This window comes from Python bivittatus, unplaced genomic scaffold, assembly GCF_059951505.1.
Source record: "Python bivittatus isolate LINGU-HERP-01145 unplaced genomic scaffold, Pbiv_v1 ctg000480_np1212, whole genome shotgun sequence".
Classification (NCBI taxonomy): domain Eukaryota; kingdom Metazoa; phylum Chordata; class Lepidosauria; order Squamata; family Pythonidae; genus Python; species Python bivittatus.
In genome coordinates this window covers 101,235,973-101,249,412 of record NW_028277075.1, presented here as the reverse complement: position 1 = coordinate 101,249,412, position 13,440 = coordinate 101,235,973, and the positions used below count along the sequence as shown (strand labels likewise).

The window sequence follows — 13,440 nt, the reverse complement described above, 5'->3', positions numbered from 1 at the left end:
TGTTTAAAAAAAAATTATGCCTTTAAGAATCACCATTTTCCATTGCCTTTCAGGCAAGTGGTTTCAGTATTGCTTAACAATCATACTGATCTCACTTCCTAGCATTCATTTTGGGCTTGTATAAATAGTTGTCCTTTTTTAACTACAGGTAGTCCTCAACTTATGACCATTCATTTAGTGATCATTTGAAGTTACGATGGCGCTGCAAAAAGTGAGTTACGACTGGTCCTCGCACTTACCCTGTTGCAGCATCCCACAATCACATGATCACCATTTGTGAACTTCCCAAGGGGCTTCCAACAAACAAAATCAATGAGGAGTCTTGTGATTCACTTAACAACCACATGATTCACTTAATGACTGTGGTGATCCAATTAAGGACCACCACAAAAATGTTGTAAAATCGGGTGCAGCCACATGATGCTTCACTTAATGACCGCACCACTTAATGACAAATTTTCCAGTCCCTATTGTGGTTGTAAGTTGAGGACTACCTTTAATGATTTTGTTAAAAATGTTTTCTAGTAGAAACCTGTGAATAATTGGATAAATTATTTTTAATCATTCTCCAACTAGCTAATTTAGAATCTTTTCTCTTAGTAATCTTATATTGAGAATCAGTAGTATGATTCTTGTATATTCCAAGGGACATCTACTGTCCTTCAACTTTTAAGAATATCTTGATGCCGATCTGAGCAGCCTATGGCCCTGAAAACCATGGCCAAGATGTTCAACTGGAGATATTTCAGAGTAATAGATAATAATTAAAATGAAGATTTCACAACTATAACTTGCCTTGGCTACTCTTTAATATCATACTCTTTGATAACTGTTAGGAGTATAGAAAGCAATAAGTGTTCATCGCTAAGAAAAGCAACCTTTCCAGCATCAAGGCTGTTGCATTAAAATCTGTTCTCTCTCAAACCCTTGAGGTTGTAGTTTTTGCTCCAAAAAGTGAGCCTGCTCTCAGGCTTAACAGTGTCTGCTCTCTCTTTGACATTCACACTTAGAATATGAACTGATTTCAGTGGGCAGAGGAGGAATTAAGCCTTGCAATTCAAAATGGGTACTCAGATTTATTTATTGTATTTCTTTTGTAGTTGCTGCTGCTGTTAGTCAAAAGTGTTGCATTTTGCTTAACATTCAGATAGTTGGAAGCTTCTTATCAGCTGCCATAGAACTTCAAGCTTTAGAATCAAAGAAGAAATAAAAATAGATAGAAACAAGGCTGACATTAAAGATCCCCTATAGTTTCAGTAGGAATGCTTGGATCCCAAAGGAGTACAAGATTGGTTGTCTTTGGAATGCAGATCAAGCATGAGAAGCATGGTTGCATTCAAAGAATTTGATGGAGGTCTTCCTTGATGCATAATTCGCTAGAACCTGTGCATATTTTTAAAATGTATGCTTGTTCAATCTCTGTCTACACTGTTCCCAAATAAAAATGATAGTTCTCTAAGGATCTATTTTCACATGGATTGACTGCAAGATGAGAAAAGTCACCAGGTGACAGCAAAGGAATCCTAAAGCTACCTCTGGAAGCTGTGTCTAGCTGAAAACAAAATACTGTGTAAATTAAGAAACTGTTCATCCAGCCTTTCCCAATCTGGTTTCCTCCACACGTGTACAGACTGCAACTCCTAGTTCGTGGTTGTTACAGGAGAGTAAGAGCTGGGTATCCAACACATCTGGAAGGTACCAAGTTAGGAAGGGTGCTATGACTGTATTGTACAGTTGTTTAGGCTTAGAGTAGCCCAGTGGAATTCATGTTTTTTAAAGTTTGAACTAATTAGTCCAAAATCTCACTGATTGATTTGGAACTCCATTTTATCTTATAAATGTTCAGCCATGCAGCATGGAGGTTGCCTGCTATTAAAAGAAAGGGCAAAATATATTTCCCCTTCCCCAATCCCCTTTAGGTTCATGATCATGGTCACCATTTTCAGGATTCCTTGTGAATCTGTGGTTTATTTATAGGACATTTTGTTTCTATTACATTGTTACAAAATGTTAAGTTTGAGTTCTCCAAGAGAGAATACTTCATTCTTTATAGGAAGGAGGGAATGTTGTAATAGAGATACACAAGTATTATAAAATGTTAAGGTATTAAATATCAGATGAGGAGCTGATTCCTAAAATCTGCTACATCAGCATATGTTCAGGATGTGTAGGAAAAAACAAATGCCTTAAATAAATCCAACATAATGTTATCTAATACTAGCATAAATGTTTTGGATTAGCGTGTTGTGTTGCAAACCCCATAGAGTTAATAATTTCCATTTACTCTGCTAGATGTGATTAATTATATTCTGTGACTACATTGTCCTCTTCAGAATCTAAATTTTTGGTGAATGACAGTTCTGATTTAGACCATGTTTACTGCATTATACAATAAAAAAAAAAAAAAAACCTTAGGAAATAGTTGAAAGCTGAATTGGGACTAATGGAAAAGGGAGCCAAGACAGAGCCCTCATCATGTCCAACATTAGTTTACCAGCTAACACTCCTCCATAAAATTCTGTATTGTGCATGTGGCCACCTACATAAGCTGTGTCAGTAAGAATTAGGTTTTTAAAGTAGCAAGTATTGGATGAGTTATTCCCTTATTTAATAGCAGTACAGCTATCTCAGAAATTATTGGTGCCATGAATTAGGATTAATTATATCAACAGAAGGATGAACTGATAACTTTCCTAGTTGTATGCAGGTTAATTAAATCTAGTTTATGCACTCTTAATAAAATATTTCAGAAAATGAAAGCTTGCATTTTTGTATTTTGAAATGGATAGCTTCTTAAAGAACGATGGCTTTCACTTCGTACAAGAATATTGTTGCCTGTCAATAATTTAAACATTTCTTTAAAAGGCCATAGTATTTTTTTCAGGGGCATGACTAAAATAATAGGGTTTTAAAAAACTCAAACTTTTCATTGTTAATTCATCTTGAAATGAATAGCTTCTTCTTAAAGGGCTATGACTTTGCATGTTACAAAAGAATATCGTTAATTGCCAACAATTCAGTCACATCCTGTAATTTAAAAATGGCATTTGAAATTCTAGTTTCCAGGTGATACATAGTATGTATTATAGTTAAGATTATTTTGTATCATGGGGGTCTTGCATACAGATGAATTAAAACATAATTGGGATAGTTCTTAACAATTATTAGTAATTATTGTGGAATGAAAAAGGTTGAATTAAATTTATACATAGTCATTCTTTTCATTTTTAAACTTCCTCTATTATTGGTACACCTCTGTAGTCTAAATGGCAAACAGTTTTGATAAATACTCTCAACAATTTTCCAGAGAAATAAATCGCCTTTGTCTCCTAGGACCCATTGATTTTTCCTTCAAGGGTACATTAACAATGCTGATAGAACCTATGCTGTTAGCATCCACGTTTGGCAGGGAGAAAATGTTAAAATAAAAGCATCTATAATATTTAAACATTGTTGTACAATACAGCTATATTTGAATCCAAGAAAACTGAAAGAAGGACAAAATGCTGGAAAGAGGAAGGAGGGGGTGGAATCAGGAAAAGAACAAATGATGCAAAAAGAAAATGACACTGAGGTCTTGGTTTAATACATATGTATTCCAGGTTGATGGTTGATTTCATTAGCAAATCTCATTGTTATGCAATGTCTGTTCTTCTGCAGCAAAATGAATATTGTATTCTCACAGGCTATGTGTCTATTTTCTGTTGATGGATAAATGAAAGGATATATATTTACTGCTTTTCACAGACTTTCATGCATTTTGTAGGAAAAAAAACAGAGCTTCTGAATCAGTTTTTCTTTCTCCCCCTCCCCTTCTGTTCTTGTAAAGCTTTTAAGAGCTGCATATTAATGAATATTTTAATACACAGCACCCTGTACAAATTAACCGGCATTACAGTGGAGATAGTCAGGATGAATTTAGTTGCTTTTTCATGTTCTGGTGTAGAGGGGTTGCATTTAAGCAAGAAGCCTCCTGAAAGCTGTCAGTCTGAGTACGCAGAGCTTTATTACTCTATACAATAGCAACTACTCTGATAACATCTTTTTCCTATAATTCCTTTATAAAAGTGATACAGGAATTTCATTTCCTTACAGCTACTGTAATACACACACACATACACACACACATTTTATGTTTTATATATTTTAATATAGTAATATAAAATATTTAAATATTCATGATTATAAAAGATCATGAACCTGTAAGCTTTTCTGAATTGTTGCTATAGTGTAATCAATTAAAATATTGGAACAAATGTAGGAAATTATTACCCTACCATGTCCCGATATAGTTATGGAAAATAGGCAGAAATGTAAGCACCTGGGTTTCCAGAGATGATATGGTTTATTCTTCTGAGTTTCTCTTCCTCTGAATTTCTTGTTAGGATCCAGCTCAGAGGACTACTGATGTGATTTGGAAGATATAATGAAAAGTTAGCAACTGGTGGCTAATAGATTCTTTTTATCCCAACATAGCTCTTTATTGTTCAGGTACAAATATTATAGCCTTGCAATTAAAAGAACACTTTTTTTACTGGCCTAAAAGTCTCTAAAAGTTCCTCATTTTCTATAACAGGAGTGTGCAAACTTGATTATGCTAAGGACCACATATGGCTTTGAATGGTATGTGTATGGGGGGCGGGGGGGCTGCATGCCACAAAATGACTGGAGCTAGAAAATATAATTCAATTTAAATTTAAGACAAGTTAATTAAACCTGGATACTTTGATGATTATTCCCTATCCATTCAATAATTTTCCCTTCTATCACATGAAATGTTATAATTTGATTATAAGGTTTGGAAGGATTCTGGGATGCTCCCAAAGTTTTCATACCTTTCAAATGATTGCTGCAAGCAGTCCAAATTTTTTACATAAATAATAATTTAGGGAGATAAATCTTAGATCAGAGTTGTTGAGAATCGGTGGCATACAAGCTTAATAAATTACCATCATCATCATCATCTCTGGGAGGGAATCACAGAGTCCATGGGATACTTGGACTTCCTTCTCTGAGGAAGGAAGAGGTTGGCATTGGAGGCCCTCTTATTTTGAAAATGGTCATCTCTGACACTGATCCTATGCTGATCATAGCTATGCTCCAACAAGAAAAATGGTGTGTTGAGAGTATATGAAGGGAGTTTTTCAATCTGCAGAATCCGGAGCTCTCCCTTATTTATCTGGCATACCAATATGGAAGGGAAAATTTGTTGGTGGAAAAATGTCCCAATGTGGGTAGAAGAATTGAGATGTGGTTAGAATTAATGCTGGAAGAGACAAAATAAGAACTCTTGTATTAGCACCATTGGTAAATTGGAATGTGGGTTTCACTCCATTCTGCATGTTATAGAAGCCTTTGACCTAGGATATCTGAAAGGAGTGGATGAGCAATTTCCTCCAACTCCAAGAAGTCTTAAAGAATAACTTTGTCATGGCTGCTTTGTGCCATTTTTCTTACTGCCATATCATCCAGCTTCTAAATCTTAAAAAAATAAAAAGTGTAGAGGGATAACAGAGTTGACAAGGAAATGAGAATGGACAAGGGAGTTTAGTTAGCTCAGAAAATAACCTCAGTTATTTCAATCAAAAAATAAACTTGGCTCATGTCTGAACCAATCCAGTGTGAGCAGTGGGTTGGGCTTGCCCATCACTAATAATCCTGTGTGACACTTACAATAGATCTATCGTCATCCGTCCAGACTTGCATTCCTCAGCTTTTGTACAAAAGCACCAAACGTCAATGTAAGTATCATTTGTTGGGCTTGCAAGAACTTGATGGCATATAATGTATGTATGATTCACTGTGGGTATTTACATATTTTGTGGAATGACTTTCTGAGTTGGTTGATACGGTTCAATATTTCAGATTATTACTTCATGATGTTGGATCAAGGTTAGAAGTTGTAACCTTATTCCTAGGCAAATGATCTGTACTAGTACAGTATCTCCAGGGTTTATCCACAATGTTTATGCATCCCGGGTGATGTATAGTGGGTGGGGTGCAAATGCACATTCACGCTTTTCAATGCAGACAGAGGACAACCTCAAAAGAAACTTGTATTTCAAGTTATCTTAACTGAAACTGAGTGAGCCATTGTTTCACATTTGCCCATTCCCTGCCTATTAGAGAACACCTTCCTCCTGCCTCCCTCCTTCTCCTTGTTCCATTTCTTATTCCTTCAGTTCCTCTAGTTTGCAAGCAACATTTTCAAAAATTGGTTCAAAAGATTTGCGAGGGTTTAATGACCTGCATTTTCACTGCATTTTTTTAAAGTAATGTGAATATTTGTTTAAATTCAGATAAAATTTCCAACAATATCCCTTACTTTTTTTTTTCTTATAAACAATCACTTTGGTGTATGTTGGGTATATTACCTGTGGTAATTCTAATTACAATGAAAATTCACCCTTTGGACAATATTGAAATATTTCACAGCAGTTCTGTCCATATGATCTTGATCCTGTTACCTTGTAGAAAAGAGACAAAAGCTGATGTTCTTATTCATGCAATACAGCTCCTTGTCTGCTCTTTTTCTTGCAAAGAAATTTGGTCATATCCAGATAAAAGCCCCCTCAAATTTCACCATAATTCATTTTTTTGCACGAATGCTCATAGTTTCTACTTATATAGAAATTCTCATTGTTTCCTATATATCCATTGCAATTTCCCATTTATTAAGTATTCTGCAGACTGGGATTATCCTGTTGGTATTTATGGGGTTTTATTGCATGGATTAGTTTTAATCCTATCTATTTCATCTTTTACATGGACTTCCTCTTTTGTCATTTCTGTCTATTTTTGTCAATATCTTTTTGTCACTATCTGCATCATTCTGCAAGTTTAAAAAATCTGAAAGAAAATTCACATTGATTTTTGTATGTATCCCACTCTATTTTACGGGGGGGGGGGGGGTTGCACATTTTGAAACAGTGATTGCCTCACAAAATTTTGAAAATTTTCAGTCTACATAACAGTCCAAGAAGTACAAATATAGGCCAAATTTTTATTTTTATACACACACACACACACACACACACATGTTGTTTTGATTTAAAATTGCACAGGAGTAAGTGGACTGACTGAGGTATACATCTGGTACAGTCCTATTCTAATAGCTTCACAACATAATCAACATAGCAAGTCTATAATAGTTTTATTTATTTATTTATGCATGCATTTATATGGCTGCCCAACTCAAACTATGTGACTCTGGGCATCATACAAAAAGACAAAAAAAACCCAAACCCTATATTTAACTACAGTAATTACAGTTTAATTACAGTAAAATAACGTAGCTCATTCATACTAAGCAATAAAATGGCAAGCCGAACTGAACACTTCTACAACTCATCCTCTGGGACTCAGTTCAACCCAACCCCAAAGCCTGGGGAACAGCCAGGACCTAACCATCTAAAGGCCTGTAAGGTTGGGGTCAACTGTATATCTGGGGAAAGATCATTCCAAAGGGTAGAGGCTCGCATAAGATGACATTGTTCCAATGAAGTGACTGAAAGTGTTCCCCATTGTCAGAATATGTGAGGTGGGAGTAGATGGTCCTGCAAATAACCCTTTCCTATGTCATGTAGGGCTTTATAGTGATAACCACCACCTTGAATCGCACCTGGAAGCCTATTGGGACCCAGTGTAGCTTGTTATGTAGGCATGGTGAAAGACAGTCTAACTACCTGCATCACTGTATTCTGGACCAACTGAAGCTTCTGAATGGTCTTCAAGGGCAGCCCCATGTAGCACATGTTGCAATAATCCAATTGGGGCGTGAGTAAGGCATGAGTGACCATTAGCAATGCCCACTGATCCAGGAATATGCGCAACTGGTGCACAAGATGGAGCTATATGAAGACCCTTAGTCACACCTGCCACCTGCTCTTCAAGCAGGAATTGTGAGTCCAAAAGAACTCCTAGATTGCCCTCAGAACTCCAGCAAGGCAGTGCAATCTCACCGAGATTCAAAGATGAAATCTCTCGAGTTCTAGGACCTGTGGGACCACAAACCCACAGCCACTCAGCCTTGGAAGGGTTGAGCCGAAGCCTGTTCTTACCAATCCAGACCCCCACAGCCTTCAGACAGTGGGATAGAATCTTGACAGCTTTATTTGGACAGCCAACGCAGAGATGTACAATTGAGTATCATCTGCATACTGATGATACTGCACCCCATGCCGACAAATGACCTTCAGCTTTATGTAGATTTTAAAAAGGAGAGGGGAGATAGTGGATTCCTGAGCAGCCCACAAAGCAGGAATTTTGGACTTTACTACCTGATCTGCTCAAATGTCTATGACAGAAAGTAAATGAATCATCGCTCTTTGTGATGCATAGTGCTTGGTGAAATTATCTGCAAAATTATTTTCTTACTCTAAAGAAAACCTCTTTTCCTAGAAGTTGATCTCTATCTTTTCCTTATCTATAATAGATTTATCTTTGGTTGATTACTGAATTTAGACCCCTTGTTAATAATTACATTTATTCCTGAGGCCCAGATTCAAACTTAGATGTCATGCTGGGTTCATACATGATACTAAACATTTTGGTTAATCACAGTTTGCTACACAAGACACGGTGACTCAATGCTTAGTCATGGTGGTTTAGCATGATGCTTGAATCTAGACATTACACAGTTTTATTATCTATGGCTGGTTTTTTTTTTAATGAATAGAATTAAGCACTCTTCCCAATTTTTACAAGACCCCCCCTGTGCAAAAAGGAAGTTTAATCCTCCCAGAAGCAATCCAGACAGAATTTTTAGTGAAATTGTTGTCCTGTTTGGAAGAAATAGCTTTACCCATAGAGCAGGTCCAGCAATTAGTGCTGATATTAGGTCATCATTTGTAACCTAATGATCAATATGATGGATGGATGGATGGATGGATGGATGGATGATGTGCCACCATGTCAGTGCTGACTCTTGGAGATCACATAGATAGATTTTCTCCAGGATGATCTATCCCCGATCTGGTCCTTCAGGTCTTCCAATGGTGCACTCATCATCACTGTAACTGAGTCTATCCACCTTGTTTTCTTCTCTTTCCTTCCCCCTTTCCCAGCATTAGAGCCTTCTCTAGAGAGCTAGGTCTTCACATAATGTTTCTGATGTAGGATTTGAGCCTGGTCATTTATACTTCAAATAAGAACTCTGGGTTGATTTGTTTGATGATCCATTTATTTGTTTTCTTGGCTATCCATGGTATTCTCAGGAGTCTTCTCCAACACCAAAGTTCAAAAGCATCAATACTCTTTCTTTCCTGCTTCTTCAAAGTCCACCTTTCATTTCCATAGAGTGTCACAGGAAAAAAAAATGCATCTTTGTAGGTATAGACACAATGGCATCTGATTATGCTTTTCAGGGCCTTCATTGCTATTCTACCAAGTGCTAGTCTGCAGCATATTTCTTGACTGCTGGTTCCTTTAGTGTTGATAGTCAGTCCTAAAAGGCAAAAGCTATCTACCATTTCAATATTGATATGTAAATATACAGTATATGTATAAATTTACATTTACTCATTTATAATATATGTTTATAAATTTACATTCATAACATTGATAAGTGATCAAATGTTTGCAGTTTTTATGAATTATATTTGGATAATCCGAAGACATTTTCATCCACTGTGCTTTGGAAGGCATTTAGGGCCCCCACAATTTAACAGCTTAGGAAATTGGCAACCGTTTTGATTAAGCAAGGTGTCATATCCCATTATTTATTCTTATTTATCATCTGTCGCGATTCTGAAATTTTGTAAGGCTTTCACTGCAGCCATGCTGGATGCATTGCTCTCAACAGTTCTTTCTGGGTGTTTTAAGGGTACTCTTATGTCTCTCCAGTTATGTCCATGTGGTGATGGCTCAGTAGAAACCGTAAGCCATATACTACTATGCTGCTCTGTATATAAGGACTCTAGACAGACCTTCATTTATCCAATCTTGAAGAAATTTCCAGGCAGGGAGTGGGGTTTCTACTTCCTTCTTTTGGACAAGGACTCAAAAATATCCTCCCACATTTTATGCTATTATCTGTATAATATATCACACCATTAACTAAGTTTGGATACTTACTTATTCTTCACTTTTTATAATACCATTTTTATTTTATTATACATGTTTTTTATTTTTAGATCTTATTAAGTTCATGTTTTTCTGATAGATAGATAGATAGATAGATAGATAGATAGATAGATAGATAGATAGATACATAGATACATAGATACATAGATACATAGATACATAGATACATAGATACATAGATACATAGATGTATACAACAGTTCTGCTATTGGATATTTTACTGGATCTGGCCTTCTGGCTGTAATATGGCTGATTTGATTTGATTTGATTTGATTGGTGTCAGTGCTCTACAGACATTTTGATCAATCTGGATTTTTGACTTTCCATGTTCTTGTAAGTGATTACAGCACCAAAATATTGTGTTGTTTAGGCAAGTGCCTCTTGTAAGAGCATCCTCACTTCCTGTCTGTGGTATATTGCACTTGGGACAATTTGTCTGGAGAATGAGAATGTATTGCTCTCATGGGAAAGATTGTTTTGGGAAAACATTATTTACATTTTATTTTAATGGCTTTTAAAATTATCAGATAAATTGAAGGGAGCTTGAACACCTTCCTCACAAGAAAAGGCTAGAACTACTGGAACTCTTCATTTAAAAGAAAGATTATAGGGGTGGGGGGTGGTGGGATCAAAGTGTATGAAATCATGCATGGCATGAAGAAAGTCAACAGGGAGGTTTCCTTCTCTCTCAGAGCACTAACACCAAGAGGCATGCAGTGAGGCTGATTGAAAGATTTGGAACAGAAAAAAGAAGCACTTGTTCACCCAGTGCATGATTCACCTGTGCAAGTCATTACCACAATACGTGGTGGTGACTACTAATTGGAATGTCTTTAGAAGAGGATTGAATACATTTATGGACCACCAGGTTCAGGGCAACTTGCCTGAAATCCCACTTGCGATAGTGGGAGGGATTATGTGACTATGACAAAAGCATTTGGTTGGTCGCTGAGAAACTTAATTAGAAACTATTAAGAAAGCCATGGGCCTGACTTGGTGAGGCTGTTCTTAGGTTCTTTAATTAATTTTTATTCTTTGCCAGGTATATATTTCTTGCTGCTACTTTGGGGAGGACAGAATTTTTTTTGCAGAAAAAGAAAAGGTTCAGGTATATATTCTTTGACATTGAGTTATAATGTTAATATTTATCCGGATACTTTTCCAAGAAAGTAATATTGATTTGCATTGTTCTAGCTTAAGCCTTGTACAGCTTCCTTGTTCTTTGAGAAGTTTGGCGGTTCTGTTTTTCTTTAATTTTACTTGCTAGTGAAATTGAAGCTTTGATTTAAAATCCAGGTGATTTTAGTTCCTTGTTATAGCAAAGGTGATAACATAATACAGGCTGAGTCTTCCATCTGTTTCTCTAAGGGGGAAGAATTGCCTTTTGCATAGAGAACGCTCCTTTTGTTAAAATTGCTTTAGATAGGGTGCTGCTACAGTTCAGGAGAACAATTCCTACCTTATATTTTGCAAGCCACATACCTCACCTGGGTTGGTTTGGTCACATGAACCTGGATGTTTACTGGTAATCTAAGTGCTCCAGCTGCCTTTCAGTTTGTTTACCAGGAAATCAAGATGTGTAAACTGCAGGAAGTACTATTTGACCCTCTCCGGCAGTATCTCATTACAATAATTGCTAATCTCTGAATAAGACAGCCATGTTTTGTGAGTAACATAGGGAGAGAGAGGTTGTGTTCAGAGAGATTTTAGGTGTTTCCACAAATAGAGTGTGCTGTAAACGCTTTGGATTATGCTGCCTTGATAGCATTTGATAACAGACATCTGCTGACCCAGAGGTCAGGAGAGCTGGGACACAATAGTAGGTGTTCTTTCATTCCTCTTAACTAAAAAAGAAAATATCACGGCTTGTTTTGGAGTGCTGTCACTGTTCTGTATCGAGGGGTAATGGCTACTTCCTGATTAAACCACTATTCACAGTAAGCTGTTCATATTAAATCTCTATTTGCTTGAAAAGAGAGACGGGCTTAATGCTTTTTTTCTTTCAGAAGAAAAATAACTAAGGATTTTTCAGTTAAAAATGTTTATGGATGGTGAGTTAAATGCTTTCGTTTTACAAGAGATTTTTGTCTGTTTGGCTTTCTTCTGCTTTTTAAAGTAAGGGAATTGTTTAAGCTCTTGAGTACTTAAAAGCTGTAAAATATTTTCCTGCAGGCATGCCTGAATTTACCTGTGTGCTTTAATGTTTCAAAATTAGACAACAGGGTTATATCACATGCATTAATGATATAAATATTTGAAGTATATATTCTTGTGAAAAGGAACTGTCACATGTCATTAAGCAGAGTGGATGGAAGATATTTACCACATTATATGAGCTGAAAATCAAGAACTATTTAGGTACTTAGGTCATTGTCTGACTGATTTTTATATATCTGGTATTATTCTGACTAAATCTTTTCTTTTCTGAAAAAATAAAGATTTAAGAAGTATGATGAAGAGGATGTAGTGCTTAATTTTTGTCACCAGTTTGTCATCTAGTTTGATGTGATTGTATCCATTACTTAAATATTAACAGCTTCATATAGTACAAATAGTAATTTTGGGGAGGCTGAGAGTCTAATGTTAGGTATTTGAAGATCAAATATGAGTTATGAACTTCAAAAGCAAAATGATGTTGAGTACAGCATGAAATGGCTATGGGGAGTACAGTGTGCTCCCCAAATTAAAGCCAAGAGCTTTCTAAAATTGCTTGATGAAGAGTGTATTACTATGTATACATTTATATTGAAGAATAAATCCCATTTAAACTCTCTGTAACAAACTTCTGAGTAAACATGAGACTTCAGCAACAATTTCCCTTACATTGTCAAATCAGCTGGTAACCATTTTGAAAGTGAGGGAATCACAGTAAGCCAGTATTGAAAAGACTTATTTTAATTGTTGGTTTGACAACATGATTGAAAGATTAACCTCAAAAGTGCCAAGTTCATAATTATCTGCTCTATAACATATATTGGTTCAGCTCAGAAGGTGAAATGAAATGCTGAATGTGCATACAATCAGTACAGGTGGTCCTTTTTAGCAACCACAATTGGGACTGGCAACTCAGTCGTTAAGTGAAGTGGTTGCTAAGTAAAACCGCAGCTGTCCTTATGAACAGCTTTTCTTTGCTTTACAAACCTGCGAACGTCATAAATGTGAAGATAGGTTGTAAAGTTACTTTTTCATCACTGTTGTAACTGCAAATGGTTCCTAAACAAGGCAGTCACTAAACAAGGACTACCTGCATTTAGTGACAAAGAGGCTTTGTAGATATGTGGGCAAAAATGTTAACTTTTCATCACTGATGAAAATTTAACTGGTCACGGTGAATGAAGTGACCAGACTCTACAATCT

General features: G+C 36.2%; 1 protein-coding gene across 23 annotated transcripts in view; it reads left to right on the top strand.

Moving 5' to 3' along the window:
- BAZ2B (bromodomain adjacent to zinc finger domain 2B) overlaps positions 1-13,440 on the top strand; it is a 214,393-nt gene that overhangs the window by 75,356 nt on the left and 125,597 nt on the right. Inside the window, exon 1 of one of the 23 annotated variants that reach the window (XM_088146594.1) lies at positions 11,743-11,902. The exons of 21 other annotated variants lie outside the window; for them this stretch is intronic. The gene's annotated coding sequence lies outside the window, so the exon portion shown is untranslated. Of the gene's footprint in view, positions 1-11,742; positions 12,021-13,440 lie in introns of those variants that run through there. One more of the 23 variants, XM_088146595.1, reaches the window with a different exon arrangement.